This window comes from Cryptomeria japonica, chromosome 7, assembly GCF_030272615.1.
Source record: "Cryptomeria japonica chromosome 7, Sugi_1.0, whole genome shotgun sequence".
NCBI classification, from domain to species: Eukaryota; Viridiplantae; Streptophyta; class Pinopsida; order Cupressales; family Cupressaceae; genus Cryptomeria; species Cryptomeria japonica.
Genome location: NC_081411.1, coordinates 13,186,455 through 13,201,615, shown reverse-complemented (window position 1 = coordinate 13,201,615; position 15,161 = coordinate 13,186,455). Strand labels below are relative to the sequence as shown.

Below are 15,161 nucleotides of genomic sequence, written 5' to 3'. Positions count from 1 at the left end.
GTCAAATACTAATATCAACAAAAAATATTAGAGCTGTTGACAGCAATAATCTAGCCATCTAGAATTTGACATGTATCTTCAAAAAAAATTGAATAAAAAGATACAATAGTTCATTTTTTTAAATATTGAATACCTTATGTCCTAAAATAATATTATGTTCAATGAAGAAAATACCAGTTTGAAATGAAAAGTAACATTTCAGATTTATCTGCTCAAAACAATTCAAGCCCTAATCAGATTATCACGTAAAGCAGGTTAAGTCCAGCACAACAAGAAAATAGCATATCAAATAAAACCCATAAGTTTTTGAAGCCCAGAAACTGACTATAAAGTTAGTTGACAACAAAGCAAAGTACCGTGCTTTCAACCTTCACGCTCGACTTCTTCTTGAACTTCCTCCTCAAAGGCCCACTCATTTTCACGCCTGATTTCTTCCTCCTCTTCAGGAGTCAAGTCGTTTCGTATGTTAAATATCTCTCTGACCTCTTCTGGGCTTTTACCCTTAATCCTCTCTGCTACAGTTTGGCATATTAAGTATAGAAGATTGCGTATCTCCATGTACTGGGCGCCCAAGATGAGATGACAAAGAGTTGCTTGATCAAGGTCCCTCACGAACTCCTGTTCCCACATCTTCACATCCTGCATCGAGATGGTGTTGGCGGTATTAACATGATATTCGCAGTACTCGATCACCTTCGCCAGTATTTCACTGGAAATATTGTGTAAAGGCACGGTGCTGTTCGTGCTGGTGTCAGGCCAGACCGTTCTTTAACAACTGTGACTGCATGGCTACGGCATACTCGACCTCAAAAATATCGTCATCCGAACTCTTCAATTCCACCTTACATTCCTTCGCCATGGCTACAGTGAGATCCTCCGCCATGCCTATCTCGAAGGGAATGTCACAGAAAGGATTGAAACAGTTATTGACAAATTTTTTTTTGGGAAACTCGCTATGTAATTTGGTCCATATAGAGTTTTGTTTATGTTGTTTAGGGATTCTTTTGGGAGGTAACTTTATGTTTTAGGGTTTTTTTATGGTCTAATTTTTATGTTTCTATTTTATTTTTATATTGTGAAGTTTACAGGTGTAATTATCCATAATAAGAGGTGAGATGTAATAGTGCGATTTATTTTTTTGCGGGAGGTTGTTAAGTTTTAGGTTTTTATAAGGAGTAAAGATGGTGACCAATGCAGGATTGGCTAAGTAGGTTGCTGGCCAAGAAGATGAAAACCGATTGCTCAAGGAAAGGTTGGAGCAATCAGATAGACAGCAGAAGTGAGTGGGAAGATATATGAGAAGGATTAAATATTGGCAATAGAGGATGAAGTCCCTGCGAGAGACCCTGTTATTGATCAAGAGCCATTCTTGAAGGCTTTAAAGGCAATGAGTGGAAAGTCTTTGGAAGGAGTACCATTATTTAGTGGCAAGATGGAATAAAAGTTTGTAATGGAATGGATAGAGGGTATGGAAAACCATTTGGAGTGTGAAAGGGTGCCTGAGGCCCAAAGGGTTAAAGTGGCTAGGTTAGGAATGATAGGTGTTGTCGTTACTTGGTGGAAGTTTATACAAAATGAGAGAGAAAGAGAAGCTAAGATCCCCATCTCTACTTGGAAAGGGATGGTAAGAAAAATTTGAGAGACTTATATTCCTGAGGATTATGAAATACAGTTACATAGGAAAAGACAAAACCTAAGGTAAAAGTAGTGAGATGTAAGTACCTACACTGAAGAGTTCCAAAAGTTGTGTCTAAGGTCAAATGTTGTGGAGGATGAAAGCATTAGAGTAGAAAGGTATCTTATCGGTCATAGATGGAACATACAAGAGCAATTAAGTTTGTTGAGTCCAAATACCGTTCACAAATTTTATCTGTTGGCCCTGAAAGTAGAAGAAAAGAATAAGAAGAAACATGAAAATACTAGTAGAGGCAAAGGTAGAGGCCAAGATTCAAAAGGTTATAGAGGAAGCTATAGTGGAAAAGGAAGTGATGCAAGATCACAAGGAGAGTAAAAATTGACTGAGCAGACTAATGAATCAAGTGGAAGAGGAAATTATGGTAGACGAAGAGGTCACACAACAACAATAGAGGTAGATCTGGAAGTTCTTGCAGAGGTTCATATCTTGTAAACATGAAATGTTACCATTGCAATAATTTTGATCATCCCGCCTATAGGTGTCTAGAGAAGGCAACCTTATCACATAAAGAGAAAAGAATCAATTATGTGTAGGAGGATTCTAGTAGTGTGAAGCCTCCTAAAGTAAACATTGACTCAGAGAATGGTGAGAATTTGATGGTTAGAAGGCCAGTTAAGGAAGAGCCTAAACAAAGAAGGCCACTTTTCAAAGTAAAGTGCAAGATACTTGGTAAGGTGTGTAAAGTCATCATTGACTAAGGATCACTGGAAAATATCATCTCCGAAGAAGCAGTAAGTAAACTTGGGTTGACTAACATCCCACATAGTCATCCTTACAAGGCCACATGGTTGAATAAAGGACAACATGTGTTAGTAAATGAACAAGTATGGGTTGAATTTGAAATTTGGAAGTATTTTGATAGAATTTTATGTGATGTTATACCCATGGACGCTTGTCATTTGTTGCTAGGCAGACCATGGTAGTTTGATAGAAAAGCTATCCATGATGGAGAAAATAACTCCTATGCATTCACAAAGGAAGGGGTGTCATACATGATACAATCTTTGGTAGAGGATGAAGGAACCAAGACTAGTGGTCTTAATGTGTTGTTGATTGGAGGAAAAGAATTTCTGAGAGATCTGAAGAAAGGAGATGGAGAACATTATGCTCTCTTAGTGAAACCTAGTCAAGAAACAAAGACTGAATAAGAAAGTTTATCCAAAGAGGTTCAACAATTGTTAGAACAGTTTAAGGACATTGTGAGTGATGGAACACTCGCAATGCTACCTCCTCCTAGAACAGTAAGTCACCAGATAGAATTTATACCTAGATCATCACTGCCTAATAGAGTTGCATATAAGATGAGTCCTGAACAAAATAAAAAAGTGGCAAGACAAGTACAAGAGCTACTTGATCAAGGTCTAATCAGAAAAAGTATAATCCCATGTGTTGTACCAGTGGTCTTAGCAACCAAGAAAGGAGGTAAATGGAGATTATGTACTTATTCTTGGGCAATAAACAAAATCACCATAAGATATAGATTTCCTATCCCTAGAATTGAGGATTTTATGGATTGTCTTGGAGAAGAAAAGTATTTCACTAAGCTTGATTTAAAGAATGGTTATCACCAGATCTTGATTAAAGAAGGGGATGAATGAAAAATATCTTTTAAGACTATAGAAGGGTTATATGAGTGGTTGGTTATGCCATTTGGGCTTACTAACACCCCTAGAACATTCATGAGGTTGATAAATGAGGTGTTGAAGGACTACATAGGTAGATTTGTGCTGGTATACCTTAACGATATCCTCATATTCAGCAAAATAAGGGAAGATCATCTTGAACACCTGCAGATTGTCTTAAGGAAATTGCATGAGGAACAGTTGGCAATCAATCTTGAAAAATGTGAATTCATGAAATGAGAAGTCATTTATCTTGGTTTTCCTATATCCCAAGGTACTTTGGAAATGGATCCTAGCAAGGTGGAAGCAATAAAGAGTTGACCTACATCAAAAACTGCTACTGAGGTAAGAAGTTTTCATGGACTTGCCCAAATCTATAGGAATTTCATTCGTGGTTTTAGTGAAATTTGTGTTGCTTTTCTTGTTGCAATTAAGGGTGGGTTGAAAACTAAGCTGAGGTGGACTAAAGAAGCCAAACAAGGGTTTGAGTTTCTCAAAAAGAGGATAGCTACCCAACCCATCCTAGTGTTACCAAGTTTTGATAAGTTGTTTACCTTAGAATGTGATACTATTCAAATAGCAGTAGGACCTATTTTGAACCAACAAGGAAGACCAGTAGCATTCTCTAGTGAGAGATTGAATGAAGCTAAGAAGCAATACGAATCCTCTGACTTAGAATTCCATGCCTTAGTGCAAGCTCTTAGGAAGTGGAGGCATTATCTTTTGCCAAAGAATTTGTAGTGTTTACAGATAACCAAGCCTTGAGTTTTATCAATTCTCAAGAAAAGTTGAGCAATAGATATATCAAATGGATAGAATACCTCCAGGCATACACTTTCACTATCAAGCACAAAAAGGGACAACTGAACAAGGTAGTAGATGCCTTAAGTAGAAAACTTCTCACTGTCCAGGAATTGACTTTGTAGAGCATAGGTGTTGAGAGTTTCAAGGAGCTTTGCAAAGAAGATGAAGATTTTTTTGAAGTATACAAGGTATGTAGTGAGTATAATGATCATTTCAATAGCCAGTATACAGATTACACATTACAGAGTAGTCTTTTGTTTAAAGGTTGTTAGTTATGTGTGCCAAGAGGATCTATGAGGGAAAATCTCACATAGGAAAAACATAATGGAAGTCTTAGTGGACATTTTGGTCTAAATAAAACACTTGAGTTGGTGCAAAGATTTTATTATTGGCCGAAAATTCATAAAGATATCAAGAATTATGTTGAGCAGTCTTTTGTGTGTCAGAAAGGCAAGGGTACTAGTTCAAATGCTGGACTATACCAACCTTTACCAATTCCCAAAATACTGTGGGAGTGCATCAACATGGGTTTTATTGTAGGTTTCCCAAAAACCAAGACTAGCCTGGATAGTATTTTGTCATTGTTGACCGGTTTAGCAAAATAAGTCATTTTGTTCCATGCAGGACTATGCATGATGCTAGTTACATTGCACATTTATTTTCCAAAGTGGTGGTAAGAACTCATCGGCTGCCTCTTAGTATAGTTTTAGATAGGGACATGAAGTTTATGGGACATTTTTGGAAAACTCTGTGGACAATATTGGGAACTAACCTTTCTTTTGGTTATGTGTCCGATCCATAGATAGATGGTCAAACTAAAGTCATTAACCAAGTACTGGGTAATCTTCTGAGGTGTCTGACAAAGGAGTGTGGATAGATGTGCTCATTTCTCCCTCATACAAATTGTTCCAATTGGGATCAAGTGCTACCACAGGCAGAATTTGCATATAATGACAGTGTCAATAGAACTATAGGTAAGAAGTGGACATGCAAAGGATTTCACTCGGTCTATGAAAGAGGTGCATGAACAAGTGCAAGAAACATTGATTGACACTACATCAAGGATTAAGGCTAAAGCAGATGAGAGGAGAAAAGACAATCAGTTTTCTATTGGAGACATGCTTATGGTACATTTGAACAAGGCAAGATTGCAGAAGGGAGTCCCTAGCAAGATTCAAATGAGGTGAATAGGTCCTTGGAAAATTTTGGCTAGGTATGACTCTAATGCTTATAAGGTAGATTTACCCACATATTTGGCATTGTCCCCTATATTTAATGTCCAAGACTTGTTCAGTTTAAAGGTCCCGTAGTAGTGCCAGATGGACCATATCCAGAAGGGGAAACTACTCTTAGTGATATTCCAGTATCACCCATTTCTAAACCACAGGTGGAATAGATTATAGATTCTAGGGTGAAGCAGAAAACAAGGCATGGCATGTATATGGAACACTTAGTCAAGTGGTGACACTTACCTAAAGCTGAATCCACTTGGGTTGCAGAATTCGATTGCAAACGACTAGGCATTGATGTCACCTTGCCGCCCCCAGGGGGGACTTGATTTTTCGTGTGGGGAGTATGGGGCAGGAGCACTTAACGTGAGAAAATACCCTTTGTAATTTTGGCAAATTTGGCATAAGGACTGATTCAAGTCCATTAGGTTGTATGTTCGGAGCTTGGAGTGTTTTTTTTTGTCTTCATTTTTTAAAATCTCATGTTTCAGCTACACTTGTTCTGATAACCTGATGAGGTGCCATTGGCCATTGATGGGACTATTTCCTACCTACCCCGATAGCCCGATAAAGTCACCAGTGGTTGTAGCGAGTACAGTGGACCATCAGACTATCGGAGGTAGTTTTTTGTACCTACCCCGATGAGCCGATGAAGTTGCCAGTGGAGTGGAGTGAGCGAAGTGAGTTCGGAAGGAGCCATCAGGTATTGACATAACTTTTTTTGTTCCACCCGATAACTTGATGGGAAAGCATGCAGTTTGGAGTGCACCATCAGCTATCGGGATTACATTTTTGGAGATACACCAACAACCTGATAAGGAAACTTTTGTTGAGAGTGCACCATTGGCCATCGGCAAGAGCTGTTTGTTGCTATGCTGGTAACCTGATGAAAAAGTACGCGATTTGTAAACTGACATCAGAGATCAGAGTGAGTGTTTTGAGGCTACTCTGATGACCCAATGGAGATAGAAAGATAGTTACAGACAGAAACCGATTTATTCGATTTGGAATCTCATTCATTAAGGATGATTCACAACATGTCTAGGAGGCTATATAAGACCCAATGGGCATTCTGTAACTCGTTGGATAGGTTGGATAGGTTAGATTGGAATTGTTGGAAGTGTTGATTCCACAAGAACAGACTTATTTTTTAATAACAATTTGAAGATCATTTTTTGGTTTCCTTTCTGTTGCTAACATGGCTTACATCTTCAAGTGATAATGCAGATAATGTAGATTTTTCTTTTCTGTATTTTGTGAGTTCCAATTTTGATTTTGTGCCAAGCTTGGCTCTATAAATAAAGTCATCTTTTTGTTTCTTTTTGTTTTTGTTAGTGACAAGTAGTTGTAAATATGGCTCTATCTTAAGAATCCATCATGGGATCCACATGACCATTGGAAGTTGTCAAGAAGAGCCAGTCATGTATAATAGAGTTCCATTTGTAGAGGACTAGGGAATGGCATCGACGAGCTTGATGACAGCTTAGCTAGGTATTAATGACCAAAAGGAATCACTTGCAGGGTAGATTGGAATCTAGGCTATCAGCTTCAGATCAAGGGGAAGATGGGATCAATTGGAAGAAAGACCCATGCATGAGGAGGAGAACAACTTAGAAGTAGTTGAAGGAATAATCCATGGTAGAGAAAATCCTACAAGGTGTCTGGTTATATTCAGGGGATTAGTGAGTTGATGGATTTATGGAAGTGAATTCATAAAGAGCAGAGTAATAACCCTCAATAGTGAGGACCTAGATTGGATTAGGGGAATTGAGTGAAGTATTCTCGGGTTAGGCTGGGAAGAAAGCCTTGGAGTGAGTTAAGCTAACTCAAGCAATCTAGGATCCTCCCTATCACTAAGGTTCTAAATCAGGCAAGGAATTTGGAGAATAATACGCACTAAAGTCCATGAATGCTAAAGTGAGGCTTAGATAAGCATTAACTTGGATAAAGGTGCAATTTTGTGATACTGCAAGTAGTGTCTTTAGTACAATGTAAGGAATCGAATTCTACAAAACCACATTCCTAGTAACTATTTCTACTTACTAATTAGGAGCTACAAAAATAAGGTGTCATGTTTTAATCTTCAAACTATTTAAGGTAGGTAATGAGAAATTAGAGTCCTCTAGCTCAAGATGTGAAATGATTGATAAAACATAAGAAATTAAGGTTTTGAGAGAAATTACCTTTAATAGTTACATGTTCACCTTTCATTTGTCTTATTCAGAGTTTTTGTTTTAATGTGCAAAGGGGTCTACCAAGAGGGGAAAATATCATGTAGAAAAACATATTAGACCACTAGGATGGATATTCTGAGGTAAACCATCGAGGAGGGTCTCCAGCAGACGAGGTAGGCTAACTAACCTTGCTTTGTGTGATTTTTGTTGTTTTTGAGTTGTTGATTTGCATGTAACCCAAGGTGGCAAAGTGAAACTACCTAGATAGGGTGCCATGGTGTCATGGTTCTATTGGCACCATGGTCCCAAAGGGGCACCATGGTTCTCTATGTTGAATATGAAGGAGAAAAGAAGAAAATAGAGTGAGGATGAAGAGATGTGCTAGAGAAAGGAATAAAAAATTTATGCACAATGGAAGAGGTAGACAGAGTTTGTCTTCATATAGAAGGTGGAATTAGAGTCATTGAAGAATATTTTTAAGAATAAAAAAACAATAAAGAATCAGAGAGAAGAAACGAGTTAGAATATGACCCATTGTAAAGGAAAACAAAACAATATTAAAACAAAGTATTATGTTGGATCATTAGTCAAAATGTTAATAAGATATAAAAGTGCCATGGAATATCAACACATGAACCTAAACTCAGTGTTTAGAATAGAGGTTGTGATACAAGCTAACAATGCTTTAGAAGAAAGACTTGATGAAACAATAACATGTTAAAGCAATGACAACTCATAAGCCCAATAAACATGGCAAAGACACCAAGTACAGTCAGATCATATGAAAATTCATGAACATGGTTATGAAGAAATATGGACAGTAAAGTAAGATAACAAATATGACATGCTTGTTAGTCCTAGAAATGACAGTGACAGTTATAGGCATTAATAGTTGTCACAGTTAAAATGAAAAGTGTAGTCTTGAAGACATACCAATAATAAGATATATGAAAACCATAAGACTGTAGCCAAATGTAAATACTTGTGAAGACAAAGATTCCTCTACGCCAAATTATGAGAAGGGAAGGGGTTGAAGGCAGTTGAGAAAATAATGAAGGCATGCTCCTAGAAGCTCCAAGATCTTTGGAATTGATAAAGGGGTTAAGTTAGCACCATAACCTAAATGCTTTTAAAAGCGAATGAAGACCATTTCTAAGCACATGATGATGGAATGGCTGTATTCAAGTTCACTTTGTTGAAGAAGGGAATATGTCAAAATGGGTTTTAAATGCAATAAACTCTTTGTTCCTTCAAGGAGGGAATGAGGTCCTTATTTTCCTAGGGAATTAATTGAAGGCAGAGATAGGTGTAGGAGGTTGAGGATAGCATATTATGTAGACCATTTCATCTATCCACTTAATGTGCAGAACAAACAAGGACATCTCATCATTTCTACGCCTTGTTGGAGCCTTTTAGGTGGAGTAACAAAACTCCTTAAAAGTGATTTGACCTTTTCATAGGATGTTGAGTGCATTAATTTCCTCAAGTGTACACCTAGAAAGATGCAAGGAAAAAGCATTGTATAAGGGGATACTTCATATTATCATAGGAATGTTTTATTTCTTTTGGTTATGAGCTGTTCCTTTTGTTTTTTGGCAGAACTGGCATTGTAACTTATAGTCCATGAAGAAACAGAACAATTTTTAGACTTGTACTATGATTTTGTACTTTTGGATCAACAAAAGCTAGTCATTTTACCTATTCAAGACTACAATATTGTATAGAGTTATGATTGATGGGCCCTATTTTGTGATGAAATTGTTTGTTCATAATCTTGTAGAATGATCAAAATCTTGATTACCATTCTCTCCTTCCCCTTCCTATGCATGTTTGATCACTTTTGTCAAATCCCCTTCATGCACTCTTGGTTTCAGATTCTTAAATGACTTCCTTGAATTCATATCCTTCTAGTATATTCATATCTTTTAATGCATTTATAGATCTTCTAGAGTTGGTCTTTCCTTGTTAATCCCGAAAATTTTCTAAAGACCTCTTGACTGCTCTTTTGTTCTTGCTTGCTACTTTTAACCCATTCTGTGTTAAATGTCTTTGCATGTAGTTGTGTTTTTATTTTTGTAATCATTGAGAATTCACAAACATACTAAGGGCAACTCCTACAGAAAAATGAAATACACTTGTATTGATATGAGTAATCCATTTTAAAAACATTAAACATACTTACTAAAGTACCTATGGAAGTAGTGCAGTTGCAACCCATCATCATAAGCCCAAGTTGAGTTTCATTAACAAAAGTTTTATCATTATTCACATATTCCACAACCAATTCCATGGCCTTCCTAGCCACTCTTCCAATAGCAGTATTATAGGACACAATAACACCCATGTTCATATGTGCAAGTTTAATTCCATTTTGTTGCTAAGCAGAGGCAGATAAATACCAAAAGGGGTGCACCACCCAACAGCAGAAATGAAAACAAACTGAGAATTATAGAGAAAGAACGTTTACATTTATTCATTCCTGTCAACCTAATATCTATTTTTTTTTTTTGTTTAATCTGTGGACTTCACAAAGCCAATTCAATTCATGCTTCGAAGTAATGAGCTTCCCCAACATAATATCTACCATACTTCAAAATTTAAAATTTGTTCTCGAAGATGTACATTTAGTATTCAAAATCAATTAATTCATCTTGACTTACAAAGTTACATTGCGTAGAATTATGTGAAATCCATGTAAAATACAATTTCACCGTAATTGGTACCCAATAATTAATAAATATTGAAATCAATGAAAGGAACATATTGGAGAAGGTGATCATTTTAACAGTACATAAATATACTCAGTGCTATTTATTACTTCAGTACATCAGACAAAAGGGCACGATGACTATATGTTCAAGAAAAAAAATTATGATGGCATGAGACAATTACAAGAGAAAGCTTATGTCCCACTAAAGAAGAGTTAGCCTTGTGTTCAAAGACTTGTAGATTTTTCCACATTAGTTTGACATCAAATTATATCGTAGTGTTAACTGTTACTTCAAAGTGCGGAATCACCCCTGGTACCTTTTCTCAGCACATCTTTGAGAATCTCAATTTCTTTTTTGGTGATGGAATTGTCACCAAGAAAAAGCCGACTGAAATCAGACTTGTTTCCAATAGCACCCAACAACAGTCATAGAATATGTTCTCAAATCATGTACTTTAAGCTGCTCATGACCTCTTGAAATTTCTTTGCATATTATAATTGATCCATCATCCTTGAGTTTGTTACCTCCTGCATAAAAGTTTATCAGCAAGTCTTTTACAGCAAGGCATGTTGCCAAAGCTGGAGCTGCTTTTGGAGTGATATTATTTTCTCCAAGCATAAGAAGTCTTAGAGATGGATCTGCATCCTTAGGTTGTCGGCAATGGCAATTACCCCTTCATACTTGAGATTCATACGGCCAAAGTAAACTTCTTGGTTCAGAGCAACTCCACCTTTTGTCCCAAACATGTTATCTGTTAAATCGAGCATTTTCTGTAGATTTTTGCAATCACACACAAATATATATACCAGTGGTGGATAGTGATCTCATCATGGATATAGTAAGGATCTAAAGCTTGAGGGACTCGAACCAATGACATGTGTTCTGATACCATATAGGTTTTTGCCATCACATCAAAAGCACTAACTAATGATCAATGGAGAGAGATCTCAATGAAGATATAATCACTACACAACATTTTCAACGAGCTGACTTCGCTCAAAGCTCCTACTAAAGCTTTAGCACCTCGTGTAAGTTCCCCATATGGTAAAGTTTTGCGAGCATCCATCAAGATTCTTTTTGCAACACAGGCTGCATCCACTCCAAAATTTTAATTGCCAAGGCGTATCTTGGTACAAGAATTCCTGAAAATAATCATTTTCAGTTTAAATTGCATGATTGAGAGGAAAAGGCAACGCTGGGAGGTAGTTAAGTTATAGGTTTTCGAGGTTTCCGAATTAAATGAAAATAATCATTTTCAGTTTAAATTGCATGATTGTGTGGATGAGGATGCATTGAAGACGGGAATACAATGCGTCAAGAAGAAATTGAATATAAATCCCAATACGTTTGATTCGGAAGCGTCAATTATTGGGTTCATAGAAGAAAGTACGAAACCACATATATCACAAAGGTGTTCTGAAGTTTGGAAGACGAATTTGGGGCAAGATTTAATAAAGAACACCATAATTTTAGATTGCACCGAAAAGAATTTGTAAGGGCTGGAACGGAGGATTAGGTGCAGCTGGGAAGAAGTTAGAATAAACAGAAACAATGTAAACGTCACAAACTCGACCACAGAGAAAATATTGTATATATGTGTGTTGTAATTGGGAGTCATGGGCTTATCTCCAGAATCAGTTTTCTAAACTACTTTATTTATTTATATACATATATCATTTTTTTCATTATTTTTATGATCATGATTGTAAATGATATTTAGTATTGGGTTTTTATAGATAAGATGTTCTAAAATATGTAAGCATTATCTTTTTTTTATTTGTTCCTTCTACAACTATCTCATATAATTTAAAATAATAGTACTGACAAATATCTTTTGTGCACAAATTCATTTTAACTACTAGATAGGGAGCCAAACCATTTAGTTGAACCTCTTCAGGTAAGAGCTAACAACTGAGTGGAATTCATTCCACCAAATTTGTGTGGAATTCAGCAAGACTTGATTCTTGTTGAGCTCATTAAGAACCTTTTAACTTCACTATCAGACCAAGATCTGATTGACATACTCACCAATATTTTGAAAATTGAGAAAACACAAGAAGATGAGCATGATAAGAATAAGATGGACCTTGAGTATAAACTATTTAAATTAAAGAAATGTAATCAATTAACAATAGATTCAAACAGATTTGTTTATGATTTTCACCATCTACAATAAAATATATATTTTAAAATATACTTAGTGTCCCTTTAGGTTTTGATTTGGACTTTTAAAGTGTGATTAGTTTTATCTATTCTTTTTTAATATACATATAAATTTATTGTCTAATTATAATAATATATGCATTTGATACACAAAAACCAATCACACAATAGTATTAATAATGTTAAACTAACATAAAAATTATCAATTCAGCCTTCTTAGATTAAAGAACATCAATCAATACATTTTAATATATGCGTGTGTCACTATTAAAAACTAAGAGTGGTTATTCAATGAAAATATGGACATGTTAACTACACAAATATCAAAGATATTAATCAATAAAAAAATTTATAGAAGAAAGGAGTGCAGTTGACACTAGTAATTTTAATTATACAAAAAATAGTAGCATTTGAGATGTATCCTCACAAAAACAATTGAAAGAGAACATATACTAGATCACTACCTAAATATTGCCAACTGATGATCTAACCCTTTGTTAAGTCTAGCAGTCAAGGAAAATAATAGTATCAAGTAAGACCCATAAGTTTTCTCATTAAAAAATACCAATCGTTATAGCTGAACAAATAATTTCACATTTTTGATAGAAAATATCATTGAAGTCATTACTAGTAATCTTAAATTAAAGAATACTAATTAATAAAAGCATGGACACATTAACTAAATTAATATCAAAGATATTACGGATCAATAATATTTTTGACAGAAAATATTAAAGTAGTTGATACTTGTAATTTCAAATTATGCCAGTTTTGGAGAAAAATAGTAGCATTTTAGATATTTATTCACATAACAATTGAAACAAACACATACTAATCCCTTTTCTAAAATATTGTCAACTTATGACCTAGAATAAAAGTAATTTCAATAGACCAAGAAAATAACAATACCAGAGAAGTCCCATTGATACAAAAATAACCAATATCAATCAATACATCTCAATTAATAAGATTTTTAAAAGAAAATAATTTCAAATTATATCACTTTTGAAAAAACATATTAATATTTGATATGTATCTTCCAAAAACAATTCAAAGAAAACATACACTTGCCCCACCCATAAAATATTGTCAATCTGAACCTTCACAAAACAATCAAAAGAAAGCATACAGTAGTCAGTATCAAATAAAACCTAACATTATTAGATTAAATAATCAATAAATACATTTGAATATATGTTTGTGACATTATTAAAAACTCACAAATGTTCATCAATAAAAACATGGACAGATTAACTAAAATAATATAAAAAATATTAACCAACTTTTTTTCTTTTTTCACAAAAATAAAGAGTAGTGGAGTGAACAAGACTCCAAAGGTGATATGGCACATAGGGGATTCAGTTAAACGAGACGGGGGGTCGGATGAGGATGCAGCTGATTTTCTTGGGCTCCAGAGTATGTCTCTACCTCTCTTCACGGGATGCACGGACATGGCTATGGATTTATTTTCTTCGATTTATTTTCTTCTGATGTGTCTTGCTCGATCTAGCTTTAGACGTGGGTGTCCCTGTGGTGAATGGAACTGCTGGTGTGGCAGTCACTTTTCCTTCTATGATTCTTAGGTTTTTTGGCTCTCTGTCTTTGCAAAGGTTGTTTCTATGAGTTTGGTGGACGTTGTTGCCATGGAAGGTTGTGGGGATTTTTCCCATTATTGGCTGCTATGGTTGCTAGCTTTTTTTTCACGGTCCTATTTGGTGGTTCGTTGGTTGTTGTGGTCATTAAGGATTCTATTGGTGGGTCTGTTGTTGTTGGAATCATTGGTCTGTTGTTGTTGGAACCATCTCAAGGATGGTCTTTTGACATTGTTTGGGTTTGATTTGGTTCTTAATATTAGCATTCGGTTGGTGGCAACTCTGTAAGGTTTTGGTTGTGATTGTTGGGGTTTGCCTCTCAGTTTGTTGGTTTATCTAAGCTTATACTATTCTTGTCAAGATGTTGCTACTAATTTTCAAAGAAAAATCTTAGTTGTTTGCTGCCATTGTTACAAACAGACACAAGTTAATCGATAGAAACATAGACATATTAACTACACTAATATAAAAAATACTAACATTTTTCATACAAAGTTCATACAAAGTTCTCGAGAAGAGTGTTTCCAGTTTGGAGGGTACCCTCAAGAAAATTGGGTAGTAGAGTTATAAATTTCTCAAGGCCAGAAGAAAGCTATTGTTGAAGTTATGGAAGACAAGGATACTATGGAAGACAAGGATACGAGCCCTGGAGATGCTTATGCGAGCCCAGGTAAGAGAAAACGTGCAAGTACCAGGAAGAAGGCGTTGCATGCTAATAAGGTTATCTAAGAAATTAACAGTGCAGTTGCCTCTATGGATCAATTGGTTAAAAGTTTTACTTAGGTCTGTTTCTTGGCGGGTCCTTTGTTGTCCCTTTGTGTGCCTGTGTGTGCTCTCCTTTTGCTAGTTTTTGGTCCTTGTTTGTTTGTCAGTTGTTTTATCTTTGTTTTTTATGTCCTATCTATGTGGGTCTATAAGGTTCAATCTTATTATGTAATTCTATAAAGGGTTTTAAGGGTCCCTTCAAAACCTGTTTTACACTTAATTAAAAACATTTTTTATATCAAGTATTAGTGCAGTTGATACTAATAGTTTCAAAATATATCAGTTTTGAGAAAAGAAAAAAGTAGCATTTGAGATGTATCTTCCAAAATAATTGAAATAAAACAACATAATATGACCTAAAACAACATTAATTCTAGCATGATAGTAAAATACTCATATCAAATA

The 15,161-nt window shown here is 35.5% G+C and overlaps 1 pseudogene; it reads right to left on the bottom strand.

The window, feature by feature from the left end:
- Positions 1–363: 363 nt before the first annotated feature.
- On the bottom strand, positions 364–883 carry LOC131039923 (SKP1-like protein 12; annotated as a pseudogene).
- Between the last annotated feature and the right edge of the window lie 14,278 nt (positions 884–15,161).